This window comes from Oryctolagus cuniculus, chromosome 14, assembly GCF_051225735.1.
Source record: "Oryctolagus cuniculus isolate XC-2025 breed Fujian yellow rabbit chromosome 14, ASM5122573v1, whole genome shotgun sequence".
Lineage (NCBI taxonomy): Eukaryota > Metazoa > Chordata > Mammalia > Lagomorpha > Leporidae > Oryctolagus > Oryctolagus cuniculus.
This window is the reverse complement of record NC_142880.1, coordinates 8,138,611-8,157,577: the sequence shown is the minus strand read 5'-3', so window position 1 is coordinate 8,157,577 and position 18,967 is coordinate 8,138,611.

Genomic DNA, 18,967 nt, shown 5'->3' with positions numbered 1-18,967 from the left:
GTTTATGTGATGTATCATATTTATTGATTTGCATATGTTGAACCATTCCTGCATACCAGTGATAAATACCACTTGGTGCAGGTAAATGATCTTTCTGATGTGTTGTTGGATTTGACTACTAGTGTTTTGTTGAAGTGTTTTGCATCTATGACCATCAGAGATATTGACCCGGAGTTCTCTTTCTTTGCTATATCTTTTTCTGATTTTGTAATTAAAGTGATGCTGGCTTCATAGAAGGAGTTTTGGGGGATTCCCTCCTTTTTGGTTGTTTTGAATAGTTTTAGAAGGATTGGAATGAATTTTTTAAAAGTTTAGTAGAATTAGGCTGGCGCTGAGGCTCAATAGGCTAATCCTCCGCCTATGGCACCAGCACACCAGGTTCTAGCCCTGGTCGGGGTGCCGGATTCTGTCCCGGTTGTTCTTATTCCAGTCCAGCTCTCTGCAGTGGCCCAGGCATGCAGTGGAGGATGGCCAAGTGCTTGGGCCCTGCACCCGCCTGGGAGATCAGGAGAAGCACCTGGCTCCTGGCTTCGGATTGGCGTAGTGCGCAGGCCACAGCGGCCATTGGGAGGTGAACCAATGGAAAAAGAAGACCTTTTTCTCTGTCTCTCTCTCTCACTGTCCACTCTGCCTATCAAAAAAAAAAAAAAAAAAAAAGTTTAGTAGAATTCATCAGTGAAGTCACCCAGTACTGGACTTCTTTGTCGAAAGGGACTTAGTTAGGTAGTTTTGAAATGAATCTGAGCTAGTACGAATATACACTGGAAAAGCAGACGCCTTACTGGGACAGGATCAATCTGTTGTACCGTTTCATGTAATATATTGAAAATTACTACTTAGGCAAATTCTAAAAGTAGATAACAAAGGCATTTTTCTTTTTAATGAAGATGTTTCTGTAAGATTACCTCCAGAGTAGCAAAAAATAAAATAGAAAAGTATTTCATGTAAAATAGAATATTAGGAGATATACCTAGTCATATATGATTAATAAAAAATAAGTGAGGCCCAGGTAGACATACGGGTAGGTCAGTGCTTTAGGGCAATAGCAGTGTCTATTATCGCTGGCCAGAGAAGCTTCCAGTGCACTGTTCTGTTACCTGTTTGTTTTTCTGAGCCCTGAGCCTACATAACACACAAATATGTGTTTAAAGCCAACTGGAGAAAAGGCTTGACTGGACTGGGGGATTCATCACTCTACAGGATGATAGAAAGAAGAGATTTCTCTTTCCCCAGCAAGTGAGAAATAGAGGGAATGTGCAGAAAGGAGGGGCTTTGTGGCTGGGGATCATATTCATTCGCCCAATGAAGCCACATAGCACAGATTCAGCTCAAAATGTGCTCACAGAAAAACCCTGCTGGATCCTGATTTTTTAAACTCTTCGAAAATCAGCATGACTTCTGCCTCATTGAATCCGCAGTTATTGAATGACTCTCTGAAAGTTAACACAAAAAAGAAAATATGGTGTTAGAAGCCTGTGCAGGCAGTATTTCACAAAAGGGGGTTCCCCTCCTGTGTGAGCAAAGACAGCTATCTGTGCCAATCTCCCTACAGCTGAATTTCGAGTTTAAAACAATCTGTGTGATATGTTATTGAAGGATTCTCTTATTCTCACATATTACTTAACTTAAACCACTTACTAGTACAGAATAATTTACCTGATATGTAAGAATAAAATGTAAACATATATATGCATGTATTTGTGGAGGAGAGAAAGTGTTCGTGGTATCTGACTCGATGAAATCACAGATAACATCTTTGTGAAAGACTGCTGGAGGCTGAGAACACCAGTGTCAGACATTTATTTATTTTTAGAATAAAACTTGTCAGGCTGTAACGGTTCTCCATGAACTGAGTTAATTTTTTGTTCTGTTGTACCATTTTATGCCAACACAATTGTTTGACCTTGCAAGAGACTTGCTTATCAACAGAAATGTTTCCCATATGGAAATAAAAGAAGCTATCTGAAATTTTCTGTGAATACTCGCATATGAGATTTCTGCATTTTTAAAATCACCTGCCACACTTTGGAAATTTCATGTGTGATTATATCTATAACTCTTTAATAGTAAACAAATTTCTCTAGCCGTAGAAATAGTTACTCATCTGGTTTCACTGAAGAATATAATATGTAGCTTGGAATTTGAAGATAAAAGGAATGCATGTACCATTGGCTACTGATGGTAATTGTGGCAGAATTATTAAAGAGGAATAACATCACAGGTAGAATTTGACCAATAACTTAAAGATGCTAAAATAAAAACTCCCTGATTCTATTTCGGTTGCTCCTCTTCCAGGCCAGCTCTCTGCTGTGTCCCAGGAGGGCAGTGTAGGATGGCCCAAGTGCTTGGGGCCCTGCAGCCGCGTGGGAGACCAGGAGGAAGCGCCTGGCTCCTGGCCTCAGATCGGCACAGTGTGCCGGCCGTGGCGGCCATTTGGGGGGTGAACCAACGGAAGGAGGACTTTTCTCTCTTTCTCTAACTCTGGCTGTCAAAAAATAAATAAATAAAATAAAAATAAAAATAAAAAATAAAAACTCCCTTTAGAAAGGACAGTGTTTTCAATAAATGATAGCTGTACAAATAAATCAACTAAAAAAAAAGTGAGTCAAAGATATGAATGAGAGCTCTGAATCTATGAAACTGCTTGCAGGAGAAAACACTCCAAGACACGGGCATTGGCGACAACATTTTATGTAAGATCCCTGATGCACAGGCAATAAAAAGCAATATAAGGCTGGCGCTGTGGCTCACTAGGCTAATCCTCTACCTTGCGGCGCCGGCACACCGGGTTCTAGTCCCGGTCGGGGCGCCGGATTCTGTCCCGGTTGCCCCTCTTCCAGGCCAGCTCTCTGCTGTGGCCAGGGAGTGCAGTGGAGGATGGCCCGAGTGCTTGGGCCCTGCACCCCATGGGAGACCAGGAGAAGCACCTGGCTCCTGGCTTTGGGTCAGCGTGGTGCGCCGGCCGCAGCGGCCATTGGAGGGTGAACCAACGGCAAAAGGAAGACCTTTCTTTCTGTCTCTCTCTCTCACTGTCCACTCTGCCTGTCAAAAAAAATACATTTAAAAATTTAAAAAAAAGCAATATAGACAAATGAGATTTTTATCAAACTAAGAAGCTCTGTACAGCAAAGGCAGCGTGAAGAGACAACCAACAGAATAGGAGAAAATATTTGAAAAATAGACACTTGACAAAGAATTAGTATGTAAAATACACAAGAACTCAAAAGATTTAACAATAGGGGCCACTGGCATCCCATGTTGAGGTGTGGTTCAAGTGGCTGCTACATTTCTGAGTCAGCTTCCTATGAATGCACCTGCAAAGGTAAATAATGACTGCTAAAATGTTCTTTGTTTGTAAACAGTTATTTTTAATAGAGAGCATGTAATTTGCTATGCATCTATCAAAGTAACAACTTATATGAAATTATATCATTGTTGGCAGTTCCAGTTCAAAACTGCTTTGCTCTTACGTGTGGGATCTAGACAAATCCATGATCAGTGTGAACACATTTCTTTTGCCAGGAGTCTGTCTTCCAGCTACTTAATGAGACTCCCGTGAGTGCATAGAGTCTTAGGGCTCAATTGATACAAAACAAAAGGACTATGTCTTCCAGAAGACTTACCCACTGGTTAGTTGTCAATACCACCCCAAAACTATCACAACAGGAGGATCCTACATGGTGGACAGCACTTTAAAATCATTAAAATACAGGCTCAATAGCCTAACATGACCTGGATCTTCTGTTTTGGACTTGGAGAGAATAATGCACTCAATGAGTTTCCAGACAGAGACACAGGGACAGAAGATAATAGTTGTACACAAAATGGTGCTGCCACTTCCTGGGTCTCGTCTATTAATTATTTCTAGCTTACTATATGGGAATATAGTGGAACGTCTCATGCTATAAAGATCAATAGTACTGGCATCAGCTCTCCAAATGTGACATTCTGACACACCAACTTGTTTATTTATTTTTAAAAATCATAAACTTAAAGCTCATAAACTGATACAAGGTCAACCGTCCCTTCTTCACCACACAGACAGTTCCATTTACCTTAAATACTTCCACCTGGGTAAGAATGCATAGGACACAATAGTACTGGGAAAACTGGTATTTGGGGAATGAAATTGAATCTAATTAACAATGCTCTCTCTTTAGTAGCTTTTTACACAAATTTTTGTTCTACTTGAATAGGTTCTAATTTTATACAAACTTTATTTGCTTAGTTAATTACTTTTGCTTCTGAAGTTATCTCTCTGAAGAAATTACTAGCAGTTTGGAAAGCATGTTGTTCAGAATTGTTTTGACATATGTGGGTAGAAAAAATGGTGCTCAAAATATCAAACAAATGCCTTTAGTTTGGAACATTCATCCTTAAACATCTGTTAATACAATTGGTATTGCCACACAGCACAAACAATTTTCTCACTTTTGAACCCCACTAGATTTGAAACATAAAATTTATGACAAGTCAGATGTGCCTAGTCTCAGTACCTAAGGTTGTTTTGTCCAGCCTACCCAAAAGCCCATTTTTAACAAATAAATTACACAACTCTAAATTGTATCCCTGATTTATGATTTGGAAGCTTGTAATTTGTCTCATTTCTTAATTCAGCATTACTTTATTGCTTTTTGACTACTTTAAATAGCGGCTTTTAAACATCATTAAAAAACTGTTGAGCCTTACATATTACTAAAAAAACATTATCTCCATTGAGTTCTTTGTAAAAGAACTGCACTATCTTTTCTGATTTTGACTCTCACACCTGACTGTAAGTTATGTTTTGTCCTACTTTAGCTGCAGACTTTGTGTCTTCTTTCGCTTCCTATTATGCTTTTTCAAGAATCTCTTTTCTTTGTTGAGAAAATATACCTAGCAATTTTCCATCCAGGAGTTTTTATCTCCTCTAAAGCTACATCTCAACCAGAAAGCTGATCTCTGGCCTTGTCCATGACCCCTGTATCCTTAGCAGGTGTGTGGGGACAGGTGTTGCTGTGAAGCTCACAGACAGGAGTGCAATGATGATGTCTCCTCCGCTGACCCCACAGAGCACTTGCTCCAACACACTATTTAAACGTGCGGCAGGCCTGTGGCAAACCATAAAGTGCCACCATTCTTTAAAGTTTCTGATGACATTTTATTTTATAAGATCGTAATGTCGCTAACAGCCAAAAGCGCTACCATAATTTAAATATAATAATAGGACTTGTCATTGAGTTTTAATTGAAAGACTGTCATAACATAATTACAATGCAGTGTATCCATGAGGGTATTCCTTCAAATTCCCCATTAATGAACACAACTAGATAATTTAAGTGGGCTTTGTTTTAGGAATAGTGTCACAGTGCCCAATAATAATTAAATAAGATGCTCAATAGTATACAATATTACTTTTATTCATATTATTGAAATGGATATCTATTTCAGAGTGCTTTCAAATTTCAGTTGTGGAGCCCGCACTGTGGCATAGTGGGCAATTCCAATGCCTGCTGTGCCAGCATCCCAAATGGGCACCGGTTCGAGTCCCAGCTGCTCCATAGCTCTCTGCTATGGCCTGGGAAAGCAGAAGAGGATGGCCCAAGTCCTTGGGCCCCTGCACCCACATGGGAGACCTGGAAGAAGCTCCTGGCTCCTGGTTTCGGATTGGCTCAGCTCTGGCTGTTGCAGCCGAATGGAGAGTGAGCCAGTGGTTAAAAGTAGCCTAGTAATACTAAACTCATTTGAATCACTCAAAATTCAAAATCATATTCAATAGTAAACAGTCATGAAGCCAGGAGTTTCTTCCAAGTCTACCATATGTGTGCAGGGGCTCAAGGACTTGAGCCATCTTGTGCTTTCCCAGGCACATTAGCAGGGAGCTCGATTGCAAGTGGAGCAACCATGACTTGAATTGGCACCCATATGTGATGTTGACCCTGCAGGTGGAGGCTTAACCTTCTATGCCATAGCGCTGGCCCCTGTATGAGTGTTCTTATGCTTCTTGTGTTTCGGGTTTATTGAGCTTCTCAAATATGTTTTTTATAGTTGTAAACAAATCTGAGAACTTGCAGACACTGTTGTCCCTCAGGGATCCCTTTAACATCTGAAGTCACCTCTCAGCTCACTGAGAGGGGAGAACGAGGAGTGGAGAGGGGAGAGGGGAGAGGTGAGTAAGGAGAGGGAGAGAGAGAGAGGGAGAGGGACGGGGGAGGAGAGGGGGGGAGGAGAGAGGCAGAGGCAGAGGGAGAGGGAGAGATCCTCTCTGGTGGTTTACTCCCCTAATGCCAAATGCTGCAATGGCTTGGGCTGGGCCAGGGATGCAGTCAGGTGCAGGGAACCCAGTCCAGGTCTTCACTTCAGTGGCAGGCACTCAATTACTTGAGACCTCACCACTGCCTCACAGGGTCTGCATTAACAGGAAGCTGGACACTATTATCATTTATCCTGGTTCTAGAAGCTAATATCAAAATACTAGCAGGCTCAATGTATGGTGGAGTCTGGGTCTCTGCTTCTAAGGTAGCACCATGCTGTTTCTTCCTCCAGAGAAGGGGACGGTCTTGTCGCTACTGTGGTGGAAAGGAAGGAAGGACCAAAAGGGGCCAAATTCACTCCACTGTTCTAACATCAATCCACTGCTCCTTAACATTCCCCCTAGGACCCTAACCTCCCAGCATTGTTACATTGTTGATTAAATTGTCAACATAAGCCTTTTGAGTGACACATTCAAACCATACAAATTATCTATGTGAAATGGTTGATGGGGGGATAAACTGAGTATTTTACTTTCAAAAATATTGATTTACTCCATTTTGGTTTTTTTTTTTGTATTATTTTGACCCAAATAAATCTTGATAAGTAGAAATTGCACATATTGACAGAATACCAATTGATGTTTCAATACACATAGGCATTGTAAACTATTCAAATCAGGGAAAACATATATATCATTTTTGTCTATGTAGAAATTAAAGAGATCAATAGATAATTAGTAGTATGACAAGGACCCTGAATAGGATAAGTTAATGAAATTGTTTGAAATCTAGTTCCAAAGGTGTTCTTTCATTTATTCACACATCTATTACTTCACTTAGTAGCATTTGAGGCTTTGTGGTGTTCCTGACCTTGTTTAATCAGCACAGTTTTATTGATGAGCAAATAAAGAAAATATTATGGTTTTCATCTGGATGAAATAAGGGAGAAATGAGAAATAGCTACCTAGATCACAGCTATTTCATTTGAATTATAGTTAAACTTTTCTCATTTATTAAAGCCTATGTGAACACCAAATGAAGTGATATAAATTTAAAAAATTGAAACATAAAAACAAGCCACTAGAGCTTTGCATTACACTTTTAAAAACTGTTGTGCAATGTAACATAAATGTAACTTGGCAGGTAGCAGGTTTTCCTAAATGTAGCTATAGAAATTTTCTGTTATTTATTACATTATATTTGTATAAGCAGAGATAGTATAACCTTATGTATTTATTGAATAAGGGCTACTATCAGCTAAAATTGTTGTATCCTTTCATCTGCTTTGACTGAACAATTAGCCTACATTCATTGGTTGTTGATGACAATATCTAAGAAAGACACAAGCAGAAGAAACCCTGTGTAGTCTATCAGGCTTTCTATAAAACATGCATACAAGGGCTCTTCATAGTGATCATGGAAACTGCATATTCTGAAAACAACTGTAATTAGATTTCTAAGACCTTTTGAGTTAAAACACACAGTTTAATTTCATTTTTCTTGAACTTTTTGAAGTCCATCTATATAAATATGGGTAGTCAGCATTAGGTAGCAACTAAAATATCCAACTGAGCAATTCGTTTAAGTCTTTCCTTTCTTGATGAAACACGCTGAAGAATGATGTCATCAAATCTTTAAAAAGTAGAATACTTAAAGTATAAAGTATGGAACTTAATATTCAGATATTTCAGGCTCCATTTGGAAAGTTGCTATTTCCTCATTAGCAAGTCTACTTTCTACCACTATTATGTAAATACCATTATTAAAAGTTTTTTAACCTCTAAAAATACGTACTTTATATAAAAATATAGAATATTTATAAAATAATCTCATTAACTTATTCTAATTTTTATTTACAGAAGGGAAAAATATTTTTCACTGGAAATTTGAAAAGCATAAGTTATTTTGCATTATGATATAAATCACAAGACTGAGTTACTGCCACAGTGTATGATATCAAAATTATTTCAAATTTGCATTTAAATATCACTGTGCTTTAGATGGCAACATGGGGTAGATGAAAATTGCTGCTTATAATTCTATAACTTCACAGTAAAAAAAATAAAAAAAAATGATGTGGGTTTTTCAAAATGCTTTTAAGCCACTAGAAATCTTTCGCTAAAATATGGAAGTTGTGTTTCTCTTAAAATAAGTGTTTTAGTAATGGCCCTCTATTTCTCCTGGTTTTTCCTATGTGGAATATATATTTCTCTATAAATAAATACTTTAGTAATGATCCTGTTATTTTTCCTGAGTTTACACAAAATAAGGGCAATAATTGACAATTGCCCCGCAATTCCAATGCATTTTCATTGATAAATTACTCAATTTGAAAGATTATACAGATTTTACCATCTACTCACTATGTTTTCAACTTACTCTGTGTCATGTAAACACAGTTTGACTGCTCAGTGACTAGACATCGTTCACTTTTTATAAGTGATTTAAACAGGACTGGAGTATGGAATACAAAGATTAAAAATTAAACCAAATCACTTTACCTGTATAGAAAATATTGTCATCTATGTTTTCAACATCCTATATGTATTTAACTTAGTTATATAATTGTTTTTAGACATTTTGAATAATGATTTATATAATGTCTACCCATCTTTTAAAACACAGAACTTCCTAAAGAAAAAGACAGTGCATATACTTGCTGTATATATACTTCTAGCACCTGAATAATCTATCCATACTTACTCCTTTGCACTGAGGAGTGGATAGTGAAGTCACACAAGCTCTGTTTATGGAGGCATCCCATTCACCTTGGGAAATGTGGACTATAGTGGTAGTCATTTTTCTGCCATCGTAGAGAAAGGACACAAAGGCCTTCGGGTAGGGTGAGAGGAGGATCAATGTTATTTTTACAGAAGATTTTAGACTGTAAATGTTTGTGGTATAGTGAGAAAGGGTAGATATACCTTAAGGACAGAGAAAATTATAAAGTATTAAGATCAAAATAGGCAAAAAAAGAAAAAAATAGCAACCAAGTTGTAGCTTAATAGCCAGAGATTAAAACAAACACCAGCTTAGAGAGTTCACTACATCCCAGTAGTCACTTGATGGAAGGGCCAGACAGGGCAGATGGAAGCAACTAAAATGAGCAGGGCAGAGAGAAACAAGGACTTGTGCTGCTAGCAGAATGAGGCCAAAGTCCCAGGGGACAGAGTAGGATGGGAACACAAGAGTATCCATACACCCAAGGAGGGAATCCCTTCGGACTGTTTACCCTTCTTCTCACGATGCCTGCTAGCATTTTGTGTGTGTGTGTGTGTGTGTGTTGCTTCTTTTGTGCTTCATTGTCCATGCAGATGTAGGACAGGCTGCTACTCCTACTTGGGCAGGCATTCTCTACTGAAGGGACCAAGCTGGTGCTGGGACAGAGCAGGATGGAGTCAGAAGGGATGAACAGATGTTACCCAGGCTACGGAATTCCTCTTCTTCTAAGAACATCTCTCACAAGTCCGTATCATATGCATATTCACAGAAGGGAGTGAAAAGGCTGGATTTGTCTAAATCTCTTGCCATTACTTTGTCTTTCTTTTGTTTTATACTTGCGACTACTCTTGGCTGTTTCTGCTTTTACTGAGATCCTGTCATTTACTCATAGCATCTTCACCTTCTTCTAGATCTGAACTCCATGGCTTTCCATGGAATCACCTCAATCTGTCATTCTCTTGACCAAACCAGATGCCTGCTAGGGTTATGGTAACTGAAATCTCAATTTTTTCTGTATTTCAGGATTTTACCTGTCATGCTTTGTGTTGTCTTCTTTCTATTGTCAACCCCTCCTTTTTTAAAAACAAGTTATTTATTTATTTATTTATTTTTTTTTGACAGGCAGAGTGGACAGTGAGAGAGAGACAGAGAGAGAAAGGTCTTCCTTTGCCGTTGGTTCACCCTCCAATGGCCGCCGCTGCAGCCGGCGCACCGCGCTGATCCGATGGCAGGAGCCAGGATCCAGGTGCTTTTCCTGGTCTCCCATGGGGTGCAGGGCCCAAGCACCTGGGCCATCCTCCACTGCACTCCCTGGCCATAGCAGAGAGCTGGCCTGGAAGAGGGGCAACCGGGACAGAATCCGGCGCCCCGACCGGGACTAGAACCCGGTGTGCCGGCGCCGTAAGGTGGAGGATTAGCCTATTGAGCCACGGCGCCGGCCACAAGTTATTTATTTTTATGTATTTGGTAGACAGTGAAAGAAATAGAGACAGAATTCACATATGCTAGTTCATTCCCTAATGGCCCACAATGGCCAGGACAGGGTCAAGTGAAATCCTTTAGCTGGTGCCCCATGTTGGTGGCAGAGAACCAACCATTTGAGTCATCACCTCTCACCTTCCAGGGTGTACATTAGCATAAAGCTAGCAGCAGGACTGAGGCTGGAACTGAAACCCAAGTGGGCAGATACAGGACATGGGTGCTCTGAGCAGAGTCTTAACCGCTGGCTGGAACACGTACTTCAAGTCATTCAGATGAATTGCATTCTACTTAGATTCAATACATTTTACACATTAAGAGACATACTTAAGTCTTCTTTCAAAGGCTCATGTTCATACATCACATGTTACATCTCTTTTCTTTGAGAGTTCCTGAAAATAACTGTTGCCACTAATCTTCCCTGTGGATTTTGAAAGTATTCTTCATGTTTATTCAGCATATTCCCTAATTAAGTATTCTCAGTTGCTTAGCTTCTAGAACTATACCAAATATTGGGTTAGTATACTGGAGATAAGCTTATGAGACTAAGTCTAGTTAAACAAGTCACTGAATAATGTACTGTGCTTTGGTTCAGTATTAATCATTGCTTGTTACATATTGAGCTTTTAGAAATTTTTCTTCAGTCTTCTGCTGTGTGTTATCAGTATAGTCCTGAGTGTCCTGATATTAGTTCAGTCAGTCGCTGAATCTGAAGCTTCAGGATGATAGCTTTGTGTATGCTAAGCTAGTTACACCAAGTGTTATTTATAATCGTGTAAATTAGCTCAGCTCAGTTTAATAAAAATTCAATAAGAATGATTACTTCTAATACAGTAACATTAATTGTTCATTAAGAGAGTTTTTCATAGTACAGCTTTTCTGCCATCAGTATATTTTCACTACTCTATTAACATTTATTTTCGCTTAATAATTGAATAATAAGTTGATAAAATCTGAATGAATTGCTTTGTTGAAATTCAGCAGAGCTGCCACTACTTTCTCTTTTTTTAACTTGTATTTAGTCGATATAAATTTCCAAAGTACAGTTTATGGATTACAATGGCTTCCCCCTCCCCCATAACGTCCCTCCCACCCGCACCCCTCCCATCTCCCGCTCCCTCTCCCATTCCATTCACATCAAGATTCATTTTCAATTCTCTTTATATACAGAAGATCAATTTAGTATATATTGAGTAAAGATTTCATCAGTTTGCCCCCACACAGAACCCAAAGTGCCAAATACTGTTTGAGCACTAGTCATAGCATTAATTCACATTGAACTACACATTAAGGACAGAGATCCTGCATTTAGTCCATGTTTCTCATAGATCAGTGTATTGCTGTTAAATCAGATGTGTGCAAGCCTTCTGGTAGTTTTGCTTATGAAGCATTGTATCGCTGGAGTTTAGATTGATAATGAAAAAGTTGTGGCTTAGCAGGGTCATTGAAGCATCAAAACTGAAGGGGAGACAAAACTAACCATATTCTGAGTAGAAGTCTGTGTGCATATGCAACAAATTCTAGTAAGATTTTTAGGGTATCTTAGCAGCAGTCTGGGAAGCAGGTACAAAGAAGAGCATGTAACTGGGAATCAGACAATTCGCAATAAACAAACATGCACATTATGGGAATTCAAACCATAATGAGATACCATTTATTGTTTATATCACTTGTCTATACTACTGAGAAACAGTGGTCTTTCTACTTACTACTTTTTAAATTCTTTATTTAGTGGAGGATTAAGTGTGTGATAGTAAAGTAAATTCAAAGTATGTCATCACAAAAATTTAAAAAAATATGAAAGTGGGGAGGAGGGGAGGTAGGAGGGAGTGTGAGAATTATAATGTTCTTAAAACTGTATCTGTTTCGGCCGGCGCCGCGGCTCACTAGGCTAATCCTCCGCCTAGCGGCGCCGGCACACCGGGTTCTGGTCCCGGTCGGGGCGCCGGATTCTGTCCCGGTTGCCCCTCTTCCAGGCCAGCCCTCTGCTGTGGCCCGGGAGTGCAGTGGAGGATGGCCCAAGTACTTGGGCCCTGCACCCCATGGGAGACCAGGAAAAGCACCTGGCTCCTGGCTCCTGCCATCGGATCAGCGCGGTGCGCCGGCCGCATCGCGCTGGCCGCGGCGGCCATTGGAGGGTGAACCAACGGCAAAGGAAGACCTTTCTCTCTGTCTCTCTCTCTCTCACTGTCCACTCTGCCTGTCAAAAAAAAAAAAAAAACTGTATCTGTTTCTTTTATATAAATGAAAATAAACTGCTATAAAATTACTGTAATAAAAATACAAGTGTTTATGAGGATGGGAGGATCTGGAGAAAGTGGAATGGTGCAATCACTTTTAAACACAGTTAATCCAATATTGTATTAGTCGTAATATCTTGCTCCTAGGTAATGACTGGAAGTGAATATTCTATCAAAAGTAGTTGGGCATGTGGTTGGGATAATGCTACAAAACAAGTGGAAAATGAGGCACAAGATAAGGAAACCAAAGAATAATTCCAACTTGTTAGAATGACTAAAAAGTAGGTAAGACAGATATGACTTTATGTGCCCAAAGATGCCCAAAGCTCATCCAAACACGGTAAGAACTTGGTGTATAATCAAAGACCAACAATTCATGACAAGGTCTCTTGGACCTAATCTTACTATACCGTTTGCCTTCTTCTGTAATGAGTTAAATATCAGGAAGGGCTGAACCTACTGATGATGGCTGTGATGGCTAGAGATGAGAGGCACCGATACCCTGTTCTTAAAAAGGTAATAAAATATAAAATAAATAGATTTTATCAAAAACATGACAAGGGTAGTAGAAATAAATTGATCTGCACTGACCTATATCTGCACAGCGAGAGGGTATCTGATTCTGAGTAAGTATGGTTCACATACAAGATACAGCGAATGAAGGAGGGCCAGGAATCTCCTTGTTCATTCCAGGCATACAGGGAGAATGCATTCTTCAATCATTCAGTTGACTTATCCTTCCAGTTTGGGGATCAGCTCTTGATTCTTTTAATTGGATATTAGTTGCAGAATATTTGATTTAATTGATCTTCATAATATTCATAGTTCAGTGTAAAGTTTTGCATTGCTTTGGATCATTTAGATTTCCCTTTGTTCTCAGTATCCACCCCTTTTTCTACCTGTCGGTTAGGCAACTCTTCCATTATTTATTTATAAGTGTCCCTACCAACTGGCAAGATAAAGTGAGTTGTTTGGATTGTGTACTGTGCAGAACGAGAGGAAGGGAGAAGGAGGAAGGAAAAGAGGGAGAGAAGGGCATATCATTGTATTCTTAGAATTGTACCTATGAACTACATTGAATCTGTTCTCTTTGTATTACCATCACACTGACGGAAAAATGTTTTATAAAAAAAGAAAAACCAAGGACATTCATACAAAAAAGATCTTAGAATCTTCCTGTAATGACAGGAATACGGCATAATGTAAGAGTAGATAGTGAAGGGCTGGAGGTGACATTTGACACAACAGTTACATCACTTCTTGGGACTCTCACTTCCCATATTTGAGTGCCAGTGTTGAATTCCAGCTGCTCTGCTTCCAATCCAGTTTCTGCTAATGCACAACCTGGAGAGCTGCAAGTGATGGCTCAAATATTGGGGTACTGGCCACCCATGTAGGAGACTCTAAAGAATCTTGGCTCCTTGTTTTGGCCTGGACCAGCACTGGCTGTTTGAGCATTCAGGGAGTGAACCAGTGGATGGAAAATCCCTCTCTTTCTCTCTCTCCCTCTCTGCCTTTCAAAAATAAAATGAAAATAAGTAAGTAAAAATTCCAGAAAACACATATAATAATTGACACTAAATTCAAAGATTGTGGTCAAGGAATTTAGACACATGAAAAGAGAAGTTGTGAATTGCCAGTTTTTGTAAAAAAAATTAGAAAATCATATTTCATAAATAGGTAAAATGCTAATTTGTATAAAATAAATAAATGGCATAAGTTGTTATAAATAATACAAAAGCGAACTGCTGCCTTTTCATCTTGTATACAACACAGAACACTTCTGTGACAGACGTGTGGATTTTCCATAAGGAGATTTTGGCCTCTTAAGCTTGGGACTTATCCTTTCAGTTCCTCTGGTTCTCAGGCTTTCAACTCAACTGAGCCGCACCACTGCCTTGCCTAGCTCCAGCTTGCAGCTCTCATCCTATTTAACAGCACGAGCTAGTTTTCAAAGTAATCCTTCTTTGTATCTTCTGCCCTGTCTCTCTCTCTGGAGAATCCTAAGTGGGGAGTGTAGTAGTGATTAATTTAAATGCTTAAAGTAAGAAGAAAGGGGATTAAAATTAGCTTTATTTTGCTTTAAGGAAGCACTGTGAAAATGAAGACTCAAACAAAAAGACAGAATGTTTATTAAAATATATGCCAGTTAAATACTAACAAAAAGGGGACAATGTTTTAGTACCATACGAAAAAACCACCGTTTGGGATGACGGCATCCCGTGTCAGTGTGCTAGCTGTGCTGCTTCTGATCCATCTTCCTGCCAATGTACCTGGAAAGGCAGCCAATGATGGTTCGTTCTACTACCTACGTGGAAGACAAGGTGGATTTTCTACCTCCTGGGCAGGGCTAGCCATGGCTGCTGTGGACAGTGAACCAGTGGATGGGTGGTACCTCTTTCTCCTGTCTCCTCTGTCTCCCTTTGTGTGTGTGTGTGTTTGTGTGTGTGTGTGTGTTTGTACATGTAGCACTTTTTCTGTCTCTATCACTCTACCTTCCAAATAAACAAGCCTCTAAAAAATATCAACAGTGAAACAATTCAGGCTTTTACAGTGATGATTAATAAAAGAAACAAACAAAACCACAAGGCAAAGAAACCAAATAAATCAAGATTAGACTTCTATAATTATAAAAAAGATTCAGTATCACGTATTTGAGATGTGTTAAATTGCTTGAAGCTGTTATAACCCTACTGTGGCATGTGCACACAAAAATCTTACTTATTTCCTTTGATATAGATATCCCCACTTGGAAGACAGTCTCACTTATAAGTTGCACTGTTTTGAAAATTAGCAAATTCATGTGACTTTATACACCAATAAAATGCAATCTTTGGGACTGAAGGTTCAGCAATGGATTTCTGGGACATGAATACACACTAGTTAGTGGGAGGTGTCCAGCACATAACAAATCTTCCCAGGCAGATGAATCAATTAATTCACAAGGTTTTAATGGGATTCCGCTCCTGGGTGAAGTTCCCTGGTCCCAACAGAGCAGGGGCCGGGAAAGTCGTGTATCAGAGGTTGGAGGGCTGTTTTTATAGATACAGGGCGTGGGGTTGAAGGTTGAGGCAGGTCTGATCCTCATTGGTTGACCTTTTGGCACCCGCGAGGACATTGACAAGGACTTTTCGTCCCAGGAAGAGCGGGTAGGGACTCTCCATTCCCTGAAGTGTAGGCCTTCCCTCCTTGTGGATCCCAAAGGCACCACTTAGTTTCACTAAGTTCCTTAACTTTAGTATATAGTCATTTCACAATCCTGTCATTATCAAGGAAGTTTTCTGGAGCCCCAATCTACAGTATAATCTTTTCATTTTGTCCAAATAACTCTTCCAAAAATACTGTTTCATTATTGCATCAATTGAATGTGTATTAAAGTAGATTTATTAGTACTGATTTATTTGAACACAATCTGATTTTTTAGTTTGGTTTTAGTTTGTTTATCATTTTGATATTCATTACTCAATTTCCTTTTGTGTTTCCTGTCTCATTCTCAGAAGTGTCTTCTGAATGCCTGATGCTAATCCCTGTGAGTTGTAGATGTTGTAAATATCAAAGCCCAGGATGTCACTCCATCTGTTCACTTTGTTTATGCACTTCATTGCATGGAAGTCTGTGAAGCTTAAGAGTTGTGCTGTGTATATCTTTGATATGAAAACAGTATTTTTTTTTTCTAATCCAAATTCACAAAGAGGAGAAAGAACAGGTTTCCTTTCATGTCATCCCTTGGTCAACACTTACAGATCTTTACAAAAGGCAGAATTTCTCCATCTTTCATTGTCCTAGTATTTCTTTTCACAGAAACTACTCCCTTCACACGATAATTGAGTATCACCCCCTAGTTCAAATGACCCCCTTTTGCTATGATTTTAAAGGTCATTCCCAGGGAAGATATAAGCACTGGAAAAATGGGCTGCTGCTAATGGACCTGTGTCACTGAAGAACTCTCTTCTGTCTCTAAGTGGACTTTATCTGCGATGTTAGTGTCCACAAATCAATACCACTCCCATGAAAAAGAGAAGAAGAAAAACGTGCTGCCTTCAGCTGTCACCCATGCTTGGAGGACACTGAAGTTTAAATTCCAGAGTTTACCTGATTTGCATATTCCACACTACATCAGCCAATGAATACTTCTGTTTAGATGTAGAGCGCAACATGTTAATGAGAAATACAGACTTGATCACTGGAGGGATTTGAGTGTGAATACTGACTCTGCTGCGTGGAGAGTAACACAGTAGCTAAATCACAAGTCCCTTTGCATGGATGTGGAAGTTTTGGGAGAGACTTTCCACTCAACAGTTACGATACTAATAAGCAAGCAATGAAGGTCGGATTCACATCTACGTATGCATGATTCCAGAGCTCATGGTGGTAAAAAGCTATGCCATGCTCTCATCCATTTGCAATAAAATCTGAACCTAACAGATACAATGTTCTCAGCAACCGCTCCTTCCATCCTCCACTGTACGAAGAGAGAACACTATATGTTATAGAAGAGCCTCGAAGTAGTTAAATATAGCTTTAAGTTCTGCAAAGTCTATCTTAGTCAATATTCTTGAATTTCAGAATTCACGTATGTGGGTGCGCTAAAGGTAAGGTGACAGAGACATGAGACAGAGGAAGAGAGAGTGAGCTTAAACTTCCTTCTGCTGTTACATTTCCCAAATGATTACAAGGACTTTGATTGTTGAGTCAGTGAGAGTATTTTTTATCTTCTGGAAATTTAGGGCTGGTGTTGTGGCATAGTGGGTAAAGCTGCCTCCTGCAATGCCAGCATCCCATATGGGCACCAGTTCAAGGCCTGGCTCCTCTACTTCCCACCCAACTTCCTGCTAATGCACCATGGAAAGCAGTGGGAAGATGGCCCATCTGCTTGGCCCCTGCTACCCCTGTTACCCTCCTATGTGAGAGACCTGGAAGAAGGTCCTGTCTCCTGGCTTAGGCCTGGCCTAGCCCTGGTTGTTGCAGCCATTTGGGGAGTGAACTAGCAGATGGAATACCTCTCTCTCTATGTGTCACTCTCTTGTAACTCTATCTTTCAAATAAATAAGTAAACATTTTTTAGAAATAAAAATTGTTTCTTTCATAAGTTATCTAACTTGGTTGTACAATTTTTTTTTATTTTGCTTTATAGTTCTATTTCCTTCTGTTAATTTGGAAGTGCTTCCCTTTCATTATTTTGAGCTCTGATTCCTCTCTCTCTCTCTCTCATTCACTCTTACTCTCTCTCATCAAGGCTGTTAAAGATTTGAAAAGTTTTCAATTTTGTTGATCTATTTAATTGACTTTTGATTTCATTATGGTAGAAAAACTAAGTTGCATGACTTCAATATTTAAAATTTAGTAGGTTTATTTTTTTCCCAATGGTGTAGATTGTTTATGGCCCCCAAAAGCCATATGCTGAAATTCTTGTCTGAAGGTGATGGCATCCAAGGCACAGACTTTGGGAAGGGTTCTCTCTTCCAGGACTGTGTGAGAAATAAATTTCTTTGCTTACTATCCGCTTACTTTCTGATATTTTTTCCACAACTTAGACAAAGACACTTAATATATAACCTATCCTAGAATTTCTACACTGTATGTATCTGAGAAGAATTTGTATTCCATTGTTTTGGGTGGAGTGCTCTATAGATATCTTTTAAGTCTAGATGATCTAGAGTATTACTCAAATTTTCTATTTTCTTGTTGCTACTTTGCCTAATTAATATACTAGTATATTAATATAAATATGCTAAATCTATATTAATAAACTCACTAATTTACTAAAATGAACTGAAGTTATATTAAATACCTTATAGAGATATAAAAGGTGCCAATTAAGAATAGTCTGTTGGTGCAATTGTTTTTAATAAGATATAAGCCATGTCTTCTGAAATACAGGAGGTATCAGTATGTAGTAGAACCATTTGTTAAATGTCGATGACTTTATTTAGTCCCTATGTGATGAAATGCCAGCCCAGGATTCTACTGTGACAATGATTGATTGTTGCGGTGTTTGATCCATTAAGAAATGCCCATCGGTGGCAACACTGATGAAATAAGACTAGGTTAGTTTATTGAAACGCGTTGCTAGAATAGTGCTGCTTTTCATTGTGTATAGTTATCCTATTCTACATAGAGAACCAGCAGATGTATGAGCCATCCTTTCTCTGTTTCTGAGAAATACTATCTCACTGAACTGAATTGAGGAAATTCTATTTCAATTTATTCTGAAATTTGTTTAGAAGACATATAATGAGCTGTAAATTATTGTTGTCATTCAACATCCATGTGTATGTATAGGGCTATATTTAA